We start from the raw sequence: 19075 nt of genomic DNA on the forward strand, positions 1-19075 counted from the left end.
ATGAAACTAGGATGTAGCTAAGGTAAAGCATTTGGCACTGTTTGGGGAAAACTTCCATATAGAGAGATGAGTAATAATAGACTTACATTTAAAATTTAAACATGTGCGAGCTGAACATTTGTACATAGAGATTTTTTTAAGGAAACTCAAGATATTGCTTTTATTGTTTTCAGTGTCAGTTTTTATTTTTATTTTTTTTAATACAGAAGGCTTCATGACCTTGTGTGTCATCCTTGTGCAGGGGCCGTGCAAATTTTCTCTATATGGTTCCAGTTTTCATGCATCTGCTGCTGAAGCAAGCACAAGTTAACTTTTTATTTTGGAATAACTTTAAATTTACAGAAAAGTTGCAAAGATAGTACCAAGTATTCCATAACACCTCTCTCAGTTTCTCTACTTAAGTTTTTATTACAAGCATAGCTCCAAGATACTCTGGGTTTGGTTTCAGACCACTGCAATAAGCCAGTAATACAATAGAGTGAGTCAAATTAATTTCTAAATTTCCCAATGCATATACAAGTTATGTTTACACTGTATTGTAGTCTATTAAGTAAGCAGTAACATTATGTCTGAAAAAGAAACCCGAATGCATATACCTTAACTAAAAGAGACTTCATTGCTTAAAAAATGCTAACCATCATCTTCACATTCAGCAAGTTGATCTTTTGGTGGTGGAGGGTCTTGCCTTGATGTTGATGGCTGCTGACTGATGGGGATGGTGGTTACTGAAGGTTGGGGTGACTTGGCAATTTCTTAAAATAAGACAATGAAGTTTGCTACATTAATTGACTCTTCCTTTCACAAACAATTTCTCTGCAGCATGCATTGCTGGCTGATAGCGTTTTACCCACAGGAGAATTTCTTTCAAAATTGGAGTCAATCCCCTCAAACGCTGCTGCTGCTTATCAACTAAGTTTATGTGTGATGCCCTAAATCCTTTGTTACCATTTCAACAGTGTTCCCACCATCTTCACCAGGAGTAAACTCATGTCAAGAAACTACTTTCTTTGCTTACCCATAAGAAGTAACTCATTATCTGTTAAAAGTTTTATCATGAGATTATCGCCGTTCAGTCGCACCTTCAGGCTCCACTTCTAATTCTAGTTCTCTTGCTGTGTCCACCATATCTGCAGTTACTTCCTCCACTGAAGTCTTGAACCCCTCAAAGTCATCCATGACGGTTATCTTGTTCATGTTGACATTTTGACCTCTTCCCATGAATCATGAATATTCTTAATGGCATCTAGAATGGTGAATTATTTCCAGAAAGTTCTCAATGTACTTTGCCCAGATCCCTCAGAGGAATCATTATCTATGGTAGCTGTAACCTTACAAAATGTACTTTTTTGAGAAAGAAAGAGAGAGCAACGTGGAAGGGGCACAGAGAAAGGGGGACAGAGGATCTGAAGCAGGCTCTGTGCTGACAGCAGAGAGCCTGATATGGGGCTCAAACTCATGAACCATGAGAGCATGACCTGAGCAGAAGTCAGATACTTAAACAACTAAGCCATCCAGGCGCCCCACAAAATATGTTTCTTAAATAATAAGACTTGAAAGTCAAAATGATTCCTTGATTCATGAGTTACAGAATGGATGTTGTGTTAGCAGTAATGAAAGTAACATTAATCTTGTTGGAAATCTCCATCAGAGCTCTTAAGTGACCAGGTGCATTGTCAATGAGCAATAATATTTTGAAAGGAATTGTTTTTTCCCAAATAGTAGGTCTCAGCAGTAGACTTAAAATACTCAGTAAAACATGTTGTAAATAGATGAGCTGTCATCCAGGCTTTGTTGTTCCATTTATAGAGCACAGGCAGAGTAGATTTAACATAATTCATGAGAGCCCTAGGATTTTTGGAATGGTCAGTGAATTTTGGCTTTAACTTAAAGTCACCATCTGCATTAGCCACCGACAAAAGAGTCAGCCTGTCCTATGAATCTTCGAAGGTAGGCATTGACTTTTCCTCTCCAGCTATGAAAGTCCAAGATGGCATCTTCTAGTGTAAGGCTGTTTGTTCTACATTGAAAATCTGTTGTTAGTATAGCCATCTCGTTAATGATCTGAGCTAGACCTTCTGGATCACTTGCTGCAGCTTCTGCATGAACAACTTGCTGCTTCACTTCGCACTTTCGTGTTACGGAGTTGGCCTCTTTCCTTACGCCTTGTACACAAACCTCTGCTAGCAATCAACTTTTCTTCTGCAGCCTTCTCCCTTCTCTCATTGAAGACAGTTAGGGCCTTGCTCTGGATTAGGCTTTGGCTTAATGGAAGGTTGTGGCTGCTTTAATCTGCTTTCTGGACCACTAAAACTTTCTCCATATTAGCAATGAGGCTGTTTCGCTTTGTCATCATTCATGTGCTGACCGGACCAGCACTTTCAATTTCCTTTAAGAACTTTTTTTTGTATTTACAACTTGGCTGTTTTCTGCAAGAAGCCTGGCTTTCAGCCTATCTCAGCTTTTGACATGCCTTCCTCACTAAGCTTAATCATTTCCAGCTTTTAAAGGAACATGTAACTCTTCCTTTCATGTGAACATGTAAAGGCCATCGTAGGGTTATTAATTGGCCTGATTTTATCACTGTTGTGTCTCAGGGAATAGGGAGGCCAAAGGCGAGGGAGAGAGGCAGGCAATGGCCATTCAGTAGACCAGTCACGACACACACAGTATTTATCAATTGAATTTGTTGTCTCATATGGGTGTGGTCATGGTGCCTCAAAACAGTTACAATAGTAACATCAAAGAACACTGATCACTGTAACAAATATAATAATAATAGGAAAGTTTGATATATTGTGAGAATTACCAAGGCGTGACTTAGAGACACAAAGTGTGCACATGCTATTGGAAAAAAATGGTGCTGACAGACTTGTGACTCAGTCAGAGTCACCACAAACCTTAAATTTAAACGTAGTATCTGCAAAGTGCAATAAAACAAGGTATAATAAAATGAGGTATGACTGTGTTTTTTAAAAAAGAATGGAGCATTGGGGCGCCTGGTGGCTCAGTCGGTTAAGCGTCTGACTTCAGCTCAGGCCATCATCTCACGGCTCATGAATTCGAGCCCTGCTTCGGGCTCTGTGCTAACAGCTCAGAGCCTGGAGCCTGCTTCCGATTCTGTGTCTCCCTCTCTCTCTCTGCCCCTCCCCTGCTCACACTCTGTCTGTCTGTCTGTCTGTCTCTCTCCCTCAAAAATAAATAAACATTAAAAAAAAATGTTTTTAAAGAATGGAGCATTATGAAAAGGCACAACTACTAAATAATATGGTATCCTGAATGGAATCCTGAAACAAGAAACGGATATTAGATAAAAAACTAAGGAAATCTCAATAAACTAAGGACTCTAATAATAGCAACATACCTGTATTGGCTCATTAACTGGGACAAATGTACCATACTACTGTAAAATGTTAATAATAGAGGAAACTGGCTATAGGGTATATGAGGACTCTAAACCATCTTTGCAATGTTTCTATAAATTTATAACTTTTAAAATTAAAAGGTTTAAAATAAAATAATCCCCCCCAAAAGCTAATCCTATGTTTATTCAGTATCTACTCCCTCCTCAGTTGGCACTGTTACAAGCGCCAATTCTTTGTGAATTCACGTTGAATCGAAAAACATTGAGTGATCTGCTGTGTTCCAGACACCATGGCAGCTGACTAGGGTATAAAGATGAGTAAGACATAATGCCTGCCCCCAGGAGACTCCATTCCACTAAAGGCAGGCGGCAAAATTACCTAGTGTAAGTGCTGTCACGGAGACAGAAGTCATGGCCTATGGGAAACCAGGGGTAGGGATCATTTATTTTGCTGGGGCTGGAGTGAAACCAAGTGTTACAAAATGGCTAACTGTGAGGAGAATACAATAGACTGAACACCAAAGGAAATTTAAACAAGTACCTGACAGCTGGAAGGTGTTGGCGAGGGTATAGTGATGTTCAAAAGAAACAGGAGTAATGAGAACTGTTTCCAGTGGTGATTAATTACAAATAGAACTGTTAAGATTTTTAGTCCCAGCAGTTAATAAACCAGCAGTTAGTTTTCTTATATCAAAAATTGATGTGATACAGGAAAATATTAAGAATATAACAAAAAAATAAGATTCTTGTTCTCCCAAATGAGAAGCTGGTCTGTACTAAAATGGCAAATCCAGTTGTGACCATCTTTTGGTCATCTTTTACCTACTCTATACAAAGAGTCATCTCTAAGTTAGATATATCAGAAATTAGAGAAGTTCATTCAGAGAATTAAAAGAAGCATAAAAGTGAAAACTAAAGCCATTTTAAAAGCCATAAAATTGCTTAGTACAGAAAAACAGTTTTTACCTGCCTACTTCCTAGTAATTGAAAGGTTACTATGAGAAGGGCATTGACAATAATGGCTTTATGAACAGAGGTAGAGAAAAAGACCTTAAATTTAGCAAAATAAACTTAAGTACAAGAAAAGCTTCCTAATTTGAAGTATTAAAAACACATACTTTAAAGTCACTAATGAGGGGAAACTGCCCTCTTTGATTTAGGGGGATGTCCTGCCCTTTGCCGGAGGTCTAGAAACAGATCATCGTTTCCAACCATTCAGATAAAGAGGTCACTCTTTGGTTTGAATATAGAATTAAGCATTAACAACGTATTAGCAAGTATATAAAATATCAATGACTGTTTAGTGATCTTAACACATAAATATGACAGCTACATTAGATTTGGGTTCCCAGAGGAAAATTAAATCCATCAAAAGCAAAGAAGAATCCCAGCTGGCATAAGCACTTGACAGATTCAAAGGAGATAGGGTTTTCCTGTAATCTATTCTATTCTCAACCTTTTGTTTCAGCTTTAACATTGCTATCCCTTCAGATGCTATTCTAGCCAGTCCACCTGTGTTACGTGAATAATAGCTTCTTATAAGTAGTAGCAATTTGGTCTGCATGTAGACAGCACGAGTGCCCATCTTTAGAAGTAATTGTTTTTCTTTAGAATCCGTCTCCTCTCCCTTTTTTTCATCTGAACTGATTATGGGGCGCTTTCAGCGCTTTGCTTTTCATATACTACAGATATTGTAGTCACACTATGTCCTTAGCATTTGTTTCAGTTTATAAAGAATACAATTAGCGTCTTTAATGCTTGGTTCAGTCACAATTAAATCTCCCCTAATGGTTAGGGATTGGTCTTTCCAAGGCTGAGAAGGTGCTTTTAATTATTCATTCCTCGGTTTGTTTCTTACAGCAGCCTCAGCTGTGCTTTATTATTCAAAGGTTAATGCAAGCTGAGAAGTGGGTAAATTAAATCTGCTTGGCAGCCAGCAACCCTACGTGTTAGCAGACACTGTACGATGGGCACGGGCAGCGTAAGTTATTTCCACCACTGTAGCACTGCCAAAAGCAAAAACCACTGAATCCTTCAAAGACGGCCTACATTGACAGGAGTTATTAAGGGATGCTACAAATTGGTGGTTCTTAAATTGCAAATCTTCAATAAAATCTGTGTTTGTTTTGCTTACAAAGAGAGAACGCAATGGCTGAAACCTGAGAGGTAATAATAGCGTCTGTAGAGAATTGATGTAGATACCATGACTAATGAACTTTGTATAATATTAAATCACTAAGTTGAGTGCTGGAAGTCACTTCTATAAATGTTTTACAAGGGCAGACTACAAAATCTCCGATGAAAGCAAGGGCATAATGGGCTGTGCCTGGTCAACTAGGCGGTAGGAAAGTGCCGTCATAGCTCCATCCCTGCAAAATGTTTCTAGATCCATTCATGTGCTTCCCTTTTTAAAACGTGTATTCTTTATAGCTATGGAGTCAGGAATTTTGTGGACTCCTAAGGATGCCTCATAGAAATATTGGCACAAATGATGTGCAAGGTAGGGGACATAACTCAGATTTTATGAATACACCAAAAGCCAGGAAGCAACGTCTTAGTCTTCTGTTTGGTTGCTCATTCTCTCTTCTCCCCTAAGGTGTTTGTGGGACTGGTCTCTTAAAAACTCACCTCCAGGGGCGCCTGGGTGGCTCAGTCGGTTAAGCGGCCGACTCCGGCTCAGGTCATGATCTCGTGGTCCATGAGTTCGAGCCCCGTGTCGGGCTCTGTGCTGACATCTCAGAGCCTGGAGCCTGTTTCGGATTCTGTGTCTCCCTCTCTCTGACCCTCCCCCGTTCATGCTCTGTCTCTGTCTCAAAAATAAATAAACATTAAAAAAAAATTTTTTTTTAAGAAAAAGAGTGATGGTTATATTTGTGATGAGGACTATCAGTGCCCGGGGGACTGGACATTCATGTCCTTTGAGAAGTACATTCTCTCCCTATAGGCATGCCTACTGAGAAGCTAAATTGAAATCAAAAGATAGCTGGAGGTTGTGGATCAGAGCAACAGAATTAGTTTAGTGATTGGAATGTCTGGTAGCATTCAATTGGGTAGATGACTCTATTTTATTTATTTATTTTTTAATTTTTTTTTCAACGTTTTTTTATTTATTTTTGGGACAGAGAGAGACAGAGCATGAACGGGGGAGGGGCAGAGAGAGAGGGAGACACAGAATCGGAAACAGGCTCCAGGCTCCGAGCCATCAGCCCAGAGCCTGACGCGGGGCTCGAACTCACGGACCGCGAGATCGTGACCTGGCTGAAGTCGGACGCCCAACCGACTCCGCCACCCAGGCGCCCCAGACTCTATTTTAAAGTCAAATATTCAGGGGCGCCTGGGTGGCTCAGTCGGTTGGGCGTCTGACTCCAGCTCAGGTCATGATCTCGCGGTCCGTGAGTTCGAGCCCCGCGTCGGGCTCTGTGCTGACAGCTCAGAGCCTGGAGCCTGTTTCAGATTCTGTGTCTCCCTCTCTCTGACCCTCCCCTGTTCATGCTCTGTCTCTCCCTGTCTCAAAAATAAATTTAAAAAACGTTAAAAAAAATAAAAAAAAAAAAAAACTCGCCTCCAGCTGAGGCACCACTTCTGCCAAGAACCCCCAGAGTTCAGTCAGGTACCTTTCATTCCTTCACTGGAGCAAAGAAGATCGCCAGACCTGTGCTACCTGCCCTGGTCGTGTTTCCTTTGACCAAAAACCCATCTACTTCTGACCTTCGCCGATGGGCTGAAGGAAGAAAGAAGCGTAGGAGATGAACTCTGTGCATGTCATTGAGAATCTGGATTTTTCTTAAACACAAGGCCTGACATGAAAGCCTCTATAATGTGTTAAGAAATCCAGGTTTGTGCTATTAAATAAAGGCCCTTAAAAAGGAGAAAAAAAATGGAGTGATTTCATTTTAGAATAATAATCCCATTTTACCTAGTTGTGGTGAAGGTTAAAGACTATAATACATACAAAAGTTGTTTGTGAACTCTGTAAACCTGTCTAGAGACTAAATATTGTTAAATGCTAACAACCAAACGCTATACAAATATTAGCTAAGTGGCTGAATGTTTCCATGATGTTGGGATTCACATAACTCACATCTGCCTTTTGTTGGTACTTGCCTGTGATTTTGGCCAGTTCTCATCTCTGACGCAGAAATGTGGGGGCTGATGCTAGCACCTCTTAGTTCATCAGGACTGCCTTGTCTTCTGTTTGTGTTGCTTCCAGTCTACACTAAGCCTTGATGCCAGAGAGCTGTGTGGGAAAGAAGATGAGCTTTTGAACGACACGTTCCTAGGTTTGAAGCTCAGTTCCACCATTTACAGTGTAATTTTTGTCCAGCCATTGAACTTCTTTGAGCCTCAGTTTCAGATAACAGTAATTTTGTAGAAAGGCAGTCATTTGAAGGAATATGTATTAATGGTAACAGTTGCCATTTTTAAAACATTCTTTGCCAAGCACTGTACTTGAAACTTTTTATCTAATTCTTAATAAAGCCCCACAATGTGAAGTTTCCTTTTACAGGTAAGATAAGGAAACCAAGGCTCACAGAAGTACAAAAAGTACCTAGCATCATGTCTGACATATAGAAGATGATCAGTAAATTATATCACATGGAACCTTCCTTCAGCGCCTCGCAGCCTTTAATATACATATCAGTCATCCAGAGATCTTTTTAAATTCTGATTCAATAGGTTTGCATAATACTGTTGTTCTCTGGACCACACTTTGAGGCCCTCAGTGACTCCATAGTCTGATAGCGGTTCTCAGCCCTAGGTGCTCATTAAATTCTGATTGAAATAGTCTGGGATGGGACCTGGGCTTTTCTTTCTTTCTTTCTTTTCTTTTCTTTTCTTTTCTTTTCTTTCTTCTTTTCTTTCTTCCTTCCTCCTTCCTTCCTTTTTTCTTTCTTTCTCTCTTTCTCTCTTTCTTTTTTCTTTTCTTTTCTTTCTTCTTTTCTTTCTTTCTTTCTTTCTTTCTTTTCCAGAAGCAGTTCAGCACTGGCCTTCCTTTATTCAAAGAAATCATGTGCTGAATCTATACGTGTGTGCGTGTGTGTGTGTGTGTGTGTAGACAGAAGTGCAGTTTCTGTAATTGAATCTCAGGTAGGGAGGGAGCAGAGAGATTAGTGATCCCAAAAGACCTCATTGGAGTGCGGCTGCTCCTGGAAGCAACAAATTTGAAAACCACAGGTCTCCAGAATACATTTCCAATTCCTATCATGGCATTTGAAGCCCTACATTATCTAACCTCAGCCAGCTGGCATATTTGCTGTTCTCCCAACAGAGAACTCACTTTCCTCCTCCCTGCTTTATTTCTACACAGTGCCTTTATTTAACCTGTTATGCCCCATCTTCCTGTACCTGTTGAAATCTTCTTCATCTTTCCAAGCCAGTTTAGTTGCCACCTTTTTTTAATGAAGTCTTTTCCTAGAAAAGGTGTGGTTTATGTCAGAACCACCTGTGGGATATGTTCAAACCACATGCTTACCCTGGCTGAGAGAGTCTGATGTTTCTTCTCAGATCACTGCTGACACACGACCTGGGAGTGCTGTGGTGTAGGAAAGCCCACCCACCTGGAAATGCTGAAAATCAAATCATTCTTTTTGCGGGGCTCCTGTATCATCTTAATTATGAGTCCCATGGAACACATACATCTTCCTTCTCCCATGTTGCCCAGTTAGGAAGCCCATTAGGGATCAGGACTGTTTGGTTTGTTTGTTTTTGTTTCTTTTAAATCTTGCTCAGATCATAACACAATGCTCTACACATAATAGGCACTGAGGAAAAAAGGTAGGAAACTTGAAAATAAGTCTCAGCACCCAGTAGCCAGTATTTTGGTCTTGTGGAGACCTTGATCTCCTGAAGTGTAATCACAGGAAAATTTTGAATTAAGTCTGCTAAATGCCATCTTTTGTTGACAGTCAATGTCTTTTAACACAGGATTATTATTTACAATAGAGTCTATTTTAGGCACCTGACCCCTCCATCTACAAGGCTGACATTTAGCCTTTCTTCTCCTGACCTTGGGGAAAAAGTGTATCTATGTATTGGTATTTTGTTGTTGTCGAAGTGGTAATGTGTGTGTATCGCGGAGCTGAGAAAATGAGTATTGAAGCCACTAGTCTACAGCATCTGAGAATTCTGGCTTGGTAGAGTCTCACATGTTGTTACAGGATGGAACATGAGAAACTGAAGCTATTCTTTACTGAATTAGAAACCAGAAAAGATGGGACTAAGCAGTCAACTTGTCACTTTCTGTCATGAGCTCAGTATTTAACAGGAAGAAGTATGGTGGACAGAGAGAGATATTAGCATACAAGGTGTCATACACCAAGTACAGAAAAGGGAAGTCAGACCCCCTAAAGAGAAACCCTTCCTATTTGCATGTCTTGGGTCCAGGAGTAAAGGATGAGGTGAGCTTCAGGACCCTGATTTGCCTGATGACTAGTCCCTCATTTGGACTATGGCTGATAATATCAATGGCATAAATTTACATAACCCTTATTATGGGCCAGACACTATTCTAAGCTGTTTACATATATTAACTCATCTACTGTTCACATCAACTCTATGAGGGAGCCACTCTTTCAAAAATGAGGGAACTGAGACAACAGGAGATTAAATAACTTGCTGTAATTCACATATTTAATGGCAGAACCAGGATTCAGACCCCTGGTTGTCTTGATCTGCAACTATACCAGTAGACTAGTGTTTTACTTAAGATGCTTGTGTATTATTTTTCAACATTTATTGTATATCTGTGTGTGCAGTTTACTTTTGCCATTGGCCTTCTATTTGACCTATTGAAAGAGAACCCTGTTGGTGGATCTTGGAGCCACAGAGCGATGTCAGGAATACAAAGAAAAATGCAGGTTGTAGGATACCACAGCCAGCCTTTTCTGGAAGAAATTAGATAGCTGTATGAAGAAATTGTTGTTTACCATTTTCCTGTCCAAGAACCAAAGATGTTCCCAGCCAGTGGAAAGTGTATTGAGTATATTGGAGGTATTTAATCCACTTGGGAAAGAAATTGCCTTGATAATAACTTTGTATACAAATAAATAAATCTTTATAAAATAGCTCACTGTCCCTAAGATCTGCCACATCTCAACTTCCTTTTTTTAATGTTTTTTTTTTTTTTTTTAGAGAGAGAAAGAGAGGGAGAGCACGAGGAGGGAGACAGAGAATCCCAAGCAGGCTCCGTGCTGTCAGCACAGAGCATGATGCCTGGCTTGAACTCATGAACCATGAGCTCTCATGACCTGACTCAAAATCAAGAGTTGGACGCTTAACTGGCTGAGCCATCCAGATGCCCCTGCCCCATCTCAACTTTGAAATGGAATTTTTACTTCAATACTGTATTATAAATGTTAGAAAACAGGGGCTCCACAGGGCTCCTGGGTGGCTCAGTTGGTTAAGCGTCCGACTTCGGCTCAAGTCATGATCTCACAGTTCAAGAGTTCAAGCCTGCTGGCTCAGTCGGTTAAGCGTCTCAGGTCATCATCTCACAGCTCATGAATTCAAGCCCTGCTTTGGGCTCTGTGCTGACAGCTCAGAGCCTGGAACCTGCTTCATATTCTATGTCTCCTTCTCTCTCTGCCCCTCCCCCACTCACACTATGTCTCTCTCTCTCTCTCTCTCTCTCTCTCTCTCTCTCTCAAAAATAAATAAACATTAAAAACAAAATAAAAAACATGTTAGAAAACAACAAAGCTACATTTGGAATGATACCAGGAAAGCTTATATTCTGTCGTCTGTGAGTGGTAACTTTTTTGAGAACTAAAAAAAAAAAAAAGTGAGAAGGATTTGACTTCCTCAAACTATGTAGGGGCATCAGAAGCTTGCACTTTTGTCAAAAGCTTATTTAACCTTCAGATAAGATCAGTAGGCACGTTAAAGTTCTATAGCCATCCTGTCTAACACATGTGTGGGGGAACGTTTTAAATAATAAAGAAACATGACCTGCTGCATTGGCTAGCTCACATGCCGAAATGGCTCTTACAGTACAGGTAAGAGAGGCTAGTTCTGGAAGTCTTGAGTACCTTGAGCACTTTCATCTCTCAATATAGAATGGAGAAAAGGCACAGAGTCAAGTTGGGAGGTGGGCAGTGAAAGCAGTGTTGCAAGAAGTCATCCGTTTGCTGAAGAAATGAAGAGAGTAGCATAAAATCAGTATTTCTAGTTTAAAAAGCTGAAAAAAAGAAGAATTTGGTAGCTAAAATAAAAATGGCTTTTTACCAAACCTGAATCTAGTCCTTGAAACATGCCCAGGATAAAAACGTGAAAGGAAACCCAGGTGTTAGTCCTGATCTCTGGTCTCTTCTCTTACACAGGGCAGTCCATCATAATGGTAACTATATAGTTTCTGCAGTTGAGTCTTCATATCTAAATTGATAGCAGTTGTGAAATGGTAAGAGCCTCTCCTTAGGATCAGAGCACTCTGGTTTTCTGCTGTGCGTGTGGTCTTGAGCAAAGCATTTCACTTTGCAGAACCTTAATTATATCACTTTTTTTTAAAGATTTTTTTTTAATGTTTATTTATTTTTGAGAGACAGACAGCACGAGCGGGGAAGAGGGAGACACAGAATCCGAAGCCGGCTCCAGGCTCCGAGCTGTCAGTGCAGAGCCCGATGCCGGGCTTGATCCTACGAATTGTGAGATCGTGACCTGAGCTGAAGTCAGATGCTTAACTGACTGAGCCACCCAGGTGCCCCTTAATTATATCACTTTTAAAATGAAAGCTTTGGGGGTGCCTGAGTGGCTTAGTTGGTTGAGCATCCACCTTTGGCTCAGGTCACGATCTCACAGCTCATGAGTTCGAGCCCCGTGTCCTCCTCTGTGCTGATAGCTCAGAGCCTGGGGCATGCTTGAGATTCTGTGTCTCCCTGTCTCTGTCTACCCGTCCCCCACTTGTGCTCTGTCTCTCTCTCAAAAATAAATAAACATTTTAAAAAAATTTTTAAATGAAGGCTTTGGATAGAAGAGATTTTCAGTGAGAGCTTTTTCATTTTTCAGGTTCTCACCCTTGCAAATGCATGCTAAGAATTGCTACTGAAGTCTGTAATTTTTTCTATGGGGAAGAGGGTGTGTTGAAAAGGAAGAGAAAAAAATCTGCAGATAACTCAACTTATTTCTAGAGTCTTTCAACTAACTAAAGGATTATATAATTCAGTATTTTAAGTAATTCTTGTTGATTTTATGCCTGATTGTCTAATTCAGTAGAATTCCAGTCCTATTCTAATGCTTCTGCTTCTTCTGTGTTTTGAAAAAGCTGAACTAGATGGTCTCCCAAGTCTTTATAATTGTAACCTTATTTCTAACAACCCACATATACAAAATAAGATTTGGTTCTTTTTGGCTGTGACTTATCTTTGTCCTTACAAAGATAATGTGTCTTATCAAAATGCAGCTTAGGAGGAAAAGGAACAATATGCAGTTTTTCCCCATGGTCTTCCTTCCTGTTTCCCAATTTCTCTGTTTCTCCCTATTCATTATTTTGTACAGTTAGGTCTTAAAATTTTAAGTCTTTTGCAAAGTTGTATACTCCTTGCAATATATCACACATTGGGAACATTTAAATATACACAAACACACACATACACGTAACACGGAAAGAAGTCTAAGGTGTCATGACCTCAGAGTCTGCCTTCTTCAGTAACTTTCAGAAGGGTAGTTTTACGCACTAAGCATACTAACTTACTTAGCTACTACCTTCCCTGGGAAAAGGAAGTATTGTGATTATTAAGTAGTAGTTATTGTTTCATTTAAAAACCTCTTTTTCTCTAGTCTCTTCCCTTCTGCTGAGTTGTTGACCCGTTAACAAAGGATACAAATAGATGACGGTAGTGACTTTAAGGTAAGATTTGATAAAAGATATCTACAGTCAAGTGAAATCATTTTTTTCTTATTCTTCACATTTCAAATCTGGGAAGTGTGATTGAGGACAGAGATCCTCGCATTTATTAAGCACTCATTGACAGAACGTATAAAATAATTCTTTTTCTTGGAATACTTCGTGAATAAGGACCAGACCACTAAGAACTAGAAAGAAAATGTATGAAGGAGAAAATATCAACCATTCAAGCCTAGTGAACGAAATGGATCTTTTCTGTCACCACTATTATATTGTAACTTCCTAAGATGTTGTGGTGGGCTTTGGTGTTACAGGTATTCAAAACAAAATCTATAAACAAATACAGGAAACCTCAGGAGTTGATGAAATACCATTCTTCATCTGTGTTCTCAAGAGCTACAATCCTGGCCTGTTTTCTCAACACCCTTTTAGCCATAGGGGAGGTTTTTCACTATCAGAATGAGTTCTTTTTTTTCCTGTGACCCAGATAATGCTGTTGCTAAATATTTCTTCTTTCCCCAGTATTAAAGGTCCCCAAAATAACTTTTTATAATGCTGTTTTTGCATAGAATGTTACCACTTCCAAAAGACTACTTAGCCTTTGAGGGGAAGGAAGATGTCACTGAGGAGAATGTAGCTAAGTTGAGGCCTATGGGACGAATAGAATGGTCAGACCTACAGAGCATCTTATCCGAATCCAGGAGGCCAAAAAAAAGCCCAGCTGTCTTGAAGGTTTTATAACTAAGTCCAATATGACCGGAGAATGGAGCTGGAGGAAAAGGGAGTGGCAAGAGATGAGGCCAGAAAAGTCAGCTAGAGCCGGGTATTTTTGAAAGAAAATTTGGGTTTGATCTTGAAAATATTAAGAAGCCAGAGAAAGCAGGCAAGCAGAAGATCCCATTTAAAGGATTTTCTGGAAATTGCCCTATCAGCAGCAGTTTGATGGATGGATTGGAGGAAAGCAAGATTGGAGGCAGGGAAACAGGATGCTGGTGCCATCATGTAAGTAAGAGCTAATGCAACCAGTAGACAGATTACATAGATTGTACAGGCTTTGGGTAATTTAGAGAAGAGAAGGAGGAAGCACAATCAGGTGACTCTTGGGTTCCTCCCCAGATTAGAGGTTCCATCAGTGTTTGATGACGAGATACCTAGAAGGAAGATGAAAAAACAAGGAAACTGAGAGTAGAACCTCTCAGGAAGCAGACACTGAAGAGATGTCTTTGGAGAGGACAAAAGAATTGGAGAAGTACACTAGAGCAGAGAGTGTCTCTTGGAGAGATACCTGGGGAAGGGAGCTTTTTAGGAATCAGGGAGTAGAAGCTACAGTTTTAGTAAAATGAAAACAAAAGGCACTGTTGGGTTTAGCAACAAATAGGTCAGCTCATGGCCTTGAGAACAGTGTGAAAACATTTCCCCCTTAAATCCCCCACTCCCACATGTATTTTCTCTTTTCATTCATTCATATCATTCATACAGTTTGATGGTATTTCCCCTCTTCAGCTGCCTTTCCTACCTTCCTTATCTGTAACTCGTCTGAGCCTTGCTTTCATGTTTTCTTTTAAGGGATAGGCCTATTCTTTCCTTCCAGTTTGACATTAAAGAAACGTGTGTTACTGTGTTTTAAACAAGCAGCTCAGTATTCCTACAGCTGTTTACTCTTAGAGGGACTTTGGACGTATGGGCAGCAGGTCATTTGCCGGTGAACAGTGTGCTCGCCACGGGAAGGGATGAATTCGTCTATGTGGAATCTGACATATAAGAGATTTCCAGAGCTCTTGAGAAATCCCTTGTGCTGTCTCCTCTTCCCCATTCAATCCCCATCAACTTCAGGTTTGTGTGGGCATATCAGAGATTCTCTACAAAGGCAAGTTCCTTGTCCCACGGAGCCAGAATTCCTACGTTGCCTGGGCTTCCTTACTCTTTCTCTATCTCAGAGTCAGTGTTAAATGAAAAGGCAGCAGACACAGCCAAAATTTCTTGGTCTTAGAGTCACAGCTGGGGCACAGCACATTGAAAACATTCAGATGTATTTAAAACAACTTATGATCTTAAATAAAGACAGCGCTTAGTCCTTTTCAGCATTTTTATTGTAGATGTGTTACATTTCACATGTACAGAAGGGCTCATCCTCTGTAGGCAGCAGCACAGAAGGCTGAACAGTTTACGATGTTGATCCTCTGACAGAAATTGTCCACGTGGCAACTTTGGTTATTCAACTAATTTGTACTTTGCTAACTGATACTTGCATTTTAATAGATTTGTCTAATTGCATTTTATTTTGAAATAGAATTCTGTTAGCTGTGTTTATCTTTTTTCTTTAAAAAAATAAAATCTGAAAATAAAGTTAAGGGTAGTAATCATTACAAATACTGCAAGAGGGAAAACATTGCAAATAACCTCATACCTAAAAATCATGATGTTAAACAAACATTCCGTTCGGTGAAAAATTGGATTTCCTGGAAGTGGCAGCTTGGATTTCTGATGGTTTCCAAAGTTGTGCCCTATTGGAATACGTATCCTAAGATTAGGTTGCAGGGTCGTGGTGGTGAGTCTTGGCAGCCTGTTTTCTAGTCCTGGGATGTTGAAACCCTTCTTATAAAATCAGGCAGTTAATCTTTTGAGTGTGTTGGTGAATTTCTGTGTCATGCACAGAGCATAACGACTAGAATAGCAGCTATCATTTGGAAGCTTATTATTTGGGCTTTTACAGGCCCCATTTTCCAAGCTCCGGGAGTACATCTCTGATAAAACTTCACAGTTGTCCCACAAAGTTAGTGCTGTATTGCCCCATTTTGCAGATGAGGAAACAGACAGATGGAAAGAGTATATAAGGAGAGTACGTATTTACCCAGGGTGTATACAGGTGGGAGTGGAATTCCGACAAGCAAGTCTGACTCAGGCCCATTCATGGTCTTCACCATCACACTGTAGTGCATATGTCCTCTGACACCAGCTTTTATTTGATCAACTTAAGGAAGAAACGATCACTAAAAATATAAAACGGTCTGCAGCTTCTGCTTCTCACTTTTTTGATCCAGGTATGTAGAAGTCCTTTCTTCTGTTTTATGTAAATCCAAGTCATTCTGACATATTAAGAAAACAATTTGGCCAGTAGGGACTACTGGAGTTTCTAAGTCTGTACTGTCCAGTATATATATGACCACCAGCTACATGGGCTAGATTTCAATTCATTATAATCAAGTGAAATTGAAAATCCACTTCCTCATTCTCACTAGATCCATATCAAGTGCCTAATGGCCATGTGAGGCTAGTGATTACGATGGTGAATAAGAATAAGCACAAAAACATTTCATTATCACACAAAGTTTTATTAGCGCTGCTCTAGAACACTGTTGTCAAATAGAAATATAATATGAGCCACTTATATAATTTTAAATATTCTAGTAACCACATTAAAAAAATAAAAATAGTAAAGTTAGTTTTAATATATTTTTAGCCCAGTGTATCTCAAATATTATCATGTCCACAAGTCATTAACAAAAAAGTAATGATGTATTTTACCTTCCTTTACATTGTCATTGAAATTTGGAATGTATTTTATAGTTTATAGCGTATCTGAATTTAAACTAGCTGCATTTCAAATGCTCAATAGCTACGTGGCTACCATATTGTACGACACACTTCTGGACTTTTATCCCAGGGTTTTATCAGCTGGGGCATATCAAAATGGGAGTGGGTTGGGGCACCTGGGTGGCTTAGTAGGTTAAGCATCCAGCTCTTGATTTTGGCTCAGGTCATGATCTCACGGCCATGGACTTGAACCCCGTGTCAAGCTCCACAGTGGGCATGGAGCCTGTTTAAGATTCTCTTTCCCTCTGCCCCTGCCCCACGCGTGCACACCTGCGTATGCTCTCTCTCAAAAAACAAAAAATGGGCGCCTGGGTGGTTCAATCAGTTAAGTGTCCAAATTTCGGCTCAGGTCATGATCTGAATCCCCCCTCCCCCCTCCCCCCCGCCCCACCATCGTCAGGCTCTCTGCTGACAGCTCAGATCCTAGAGCCTGCTTTGGATTCTGTGTCTCCCTCTCTCTCTCTCTCTCTTTCTGCCCCGCCCCTGCTCACACTCTGTCTGCCTTTCTCTCTCTCTCTCTCTCTCTCTCTCTCTCTCTCTCTCTCTCAAAAATAAACATTAAAAAATTTCAAAAAACAAACAAACGAACAGGCACCTCGGTGGCCCAGTCAGTTAAGCTTTTGACTTCGGCTCAGGTCATAATCTCACGGTTCCTGAGTTTGAGCCCCGCATCAGGCTCTGGGCTGACAGCTCAGAGCCTGGAGCCTGCTCCGGATTCTGTGTCTCCCTCTCTCCACCCCTCCCCCGCTCACACTCGGTCTCTCTGTGTCTCTCAAAAATAAAAGTTAAAAAAACAAAAACAAAAAAACAAGCACAAAATGGGAGTGGGACAGAGGGCTGTGTAATTCAGGAACCATTACTATAAGCTTTGGGCTTGGAGGGAGTGCGCAAATGCCACTTCTCAGATCACAGAGGAGGCCAGCCTGCTAAAACTTAATCTGTATGTATCAGAGAAGTGATAGAAGTCTTAGATGCATTTTGAAACACCACCCTGTGTTCAATATAGTTTATTACTACTAGTACTTTCTTTAAAAAGGCACATTTGGACGGTATAAACCAACTCAGAATGATGTTAGCTCTGTTATTTAATCCATTGTTGATAACTGCACAGACAGCTGACTGACTTCAAAGAACCAATAAAATTCGGTATTCTGACTAAGAACCAAATAAAATCTAAAATGTGCACTAATTAAATGTAAATTATTTATAGACAGCGGCTGCTTTTGTGAGACGTCTCCCGACTTCTGCTTCTGAGTCCCTTCCTTGGTGGCACTATTTGGTTCCTCCTCAGCCCAAATTATGTAATTAACTGTGATGACCATTCTTGGAAGATCATCTTAAAATTTCTCAAATGACTCAGAGAAATTGCATCTTGGTATTGTGGAAACATGTCTACGCACATTGTTTCATAGCTGTGTTCTGTGTGTGTTTTTTCAACTAAATTTCTTCATCCTCCTTGAAGTAATGTTGTAACTACAAACCTATAATTTACTCTACTTTTAAGTTCTTCCTTCTGATAAACTTATCTATTCATATTGAGTCTAATTATAGCTCAAGGCGTAACCATGTATATTATTCATCTGAATGAGTGAGCTTGTCTGGCAACAAGGAGCTGTTGTTGCCAAAGCTTTATTGTCACCTGGCCTCGGTACATTCTGTCTGTACCTCACTGTCAGCTTCAGGAGAGGTAGGTAAAGAGGATGCGGCAGGGGTGCGTGCCCTGCTTCTCAACATATTTCAGCACTTTGCAGTACACTGTGATCTGATTTTATTTTTTTACTTCATCCTTTTTAAATAAGAGAGATCGAAACTAGAGACAAAATTGAACTCTGCTTCAGGGAGTCTGGGTGGCTCGCTCAGTCGGTTAAGTGTCCAACTTCGGCTCAGATCACGATTTCATGGTTCATGAGTTTGAGCCCCGCGTCGGGCTCTGTGCTGACAGCTCACACACCAAATCACAGTCTGCTTCGGATTCTGTGTCTCCCTGTTTCTCTGCCCCTCCCCCGCTCAGACTCTATGTCTCTCTCTCTCTCTCTCAAAAATAAACATTAAAAAAATTGTTTGATTAAACTCTTCTTCATTCCCCATTTTCAGAACTATCCCATCACTCACCCTACACCTCTCTCCTGTTCCCTGCACATCCACTGTCATGAATTTAGGTCTGTCTTTTTTAGTTCATTTCTTTAAAGACTTGGACATATATGTGTGTCCACAAACAATATATAAAATACTGTTTTGTACTTCTAGTTTATATAATAGGATCACACTGCACATATGCTGCA

At 40.2% G+C, this 19075-nt stretch overlaps 1 protein-coding gene and 1 non-coding gene across 4 annotated transcripts in view; one reads left to right on the forward strand and one right to left on the reverse strand.

Moving 5' to 3' along the window:
- The window catches only part of LOC125922024 (ubiquitin-conjugating enzyme E2 E2), a 368037-nt gene that overhangs the window by 255582 nt on the left and 93380 nt on the right, over window positions 1–19075 (forward strand). The gene's annotated exons all lie outside the window — the stretch shown is intronic.
- On the reverse strand, window positions 197–299 carry LOC125922181 (U6 spliceosomal RNA). The gene has a single exon (XR_007457618.1). It is a non-coding gene; the product is annotated as a U6 spliceosomal RNA (small nuclear RNA).

The sequence above is a fragment of the Panthera uncia genome, chromosome C2 (genome assembly GCF_023721935.1).
Source record: "Panthera uncia isolate 11264 chromosome C2, Puncia_PCG_1.0, whole genome shotgun sequence".
NCBI classification, from domain to species: Eukaryota; Metazoa; Chordata; class Mammalia; order Carnivora; family Felidae; genus Panthera; species Panthera uncia.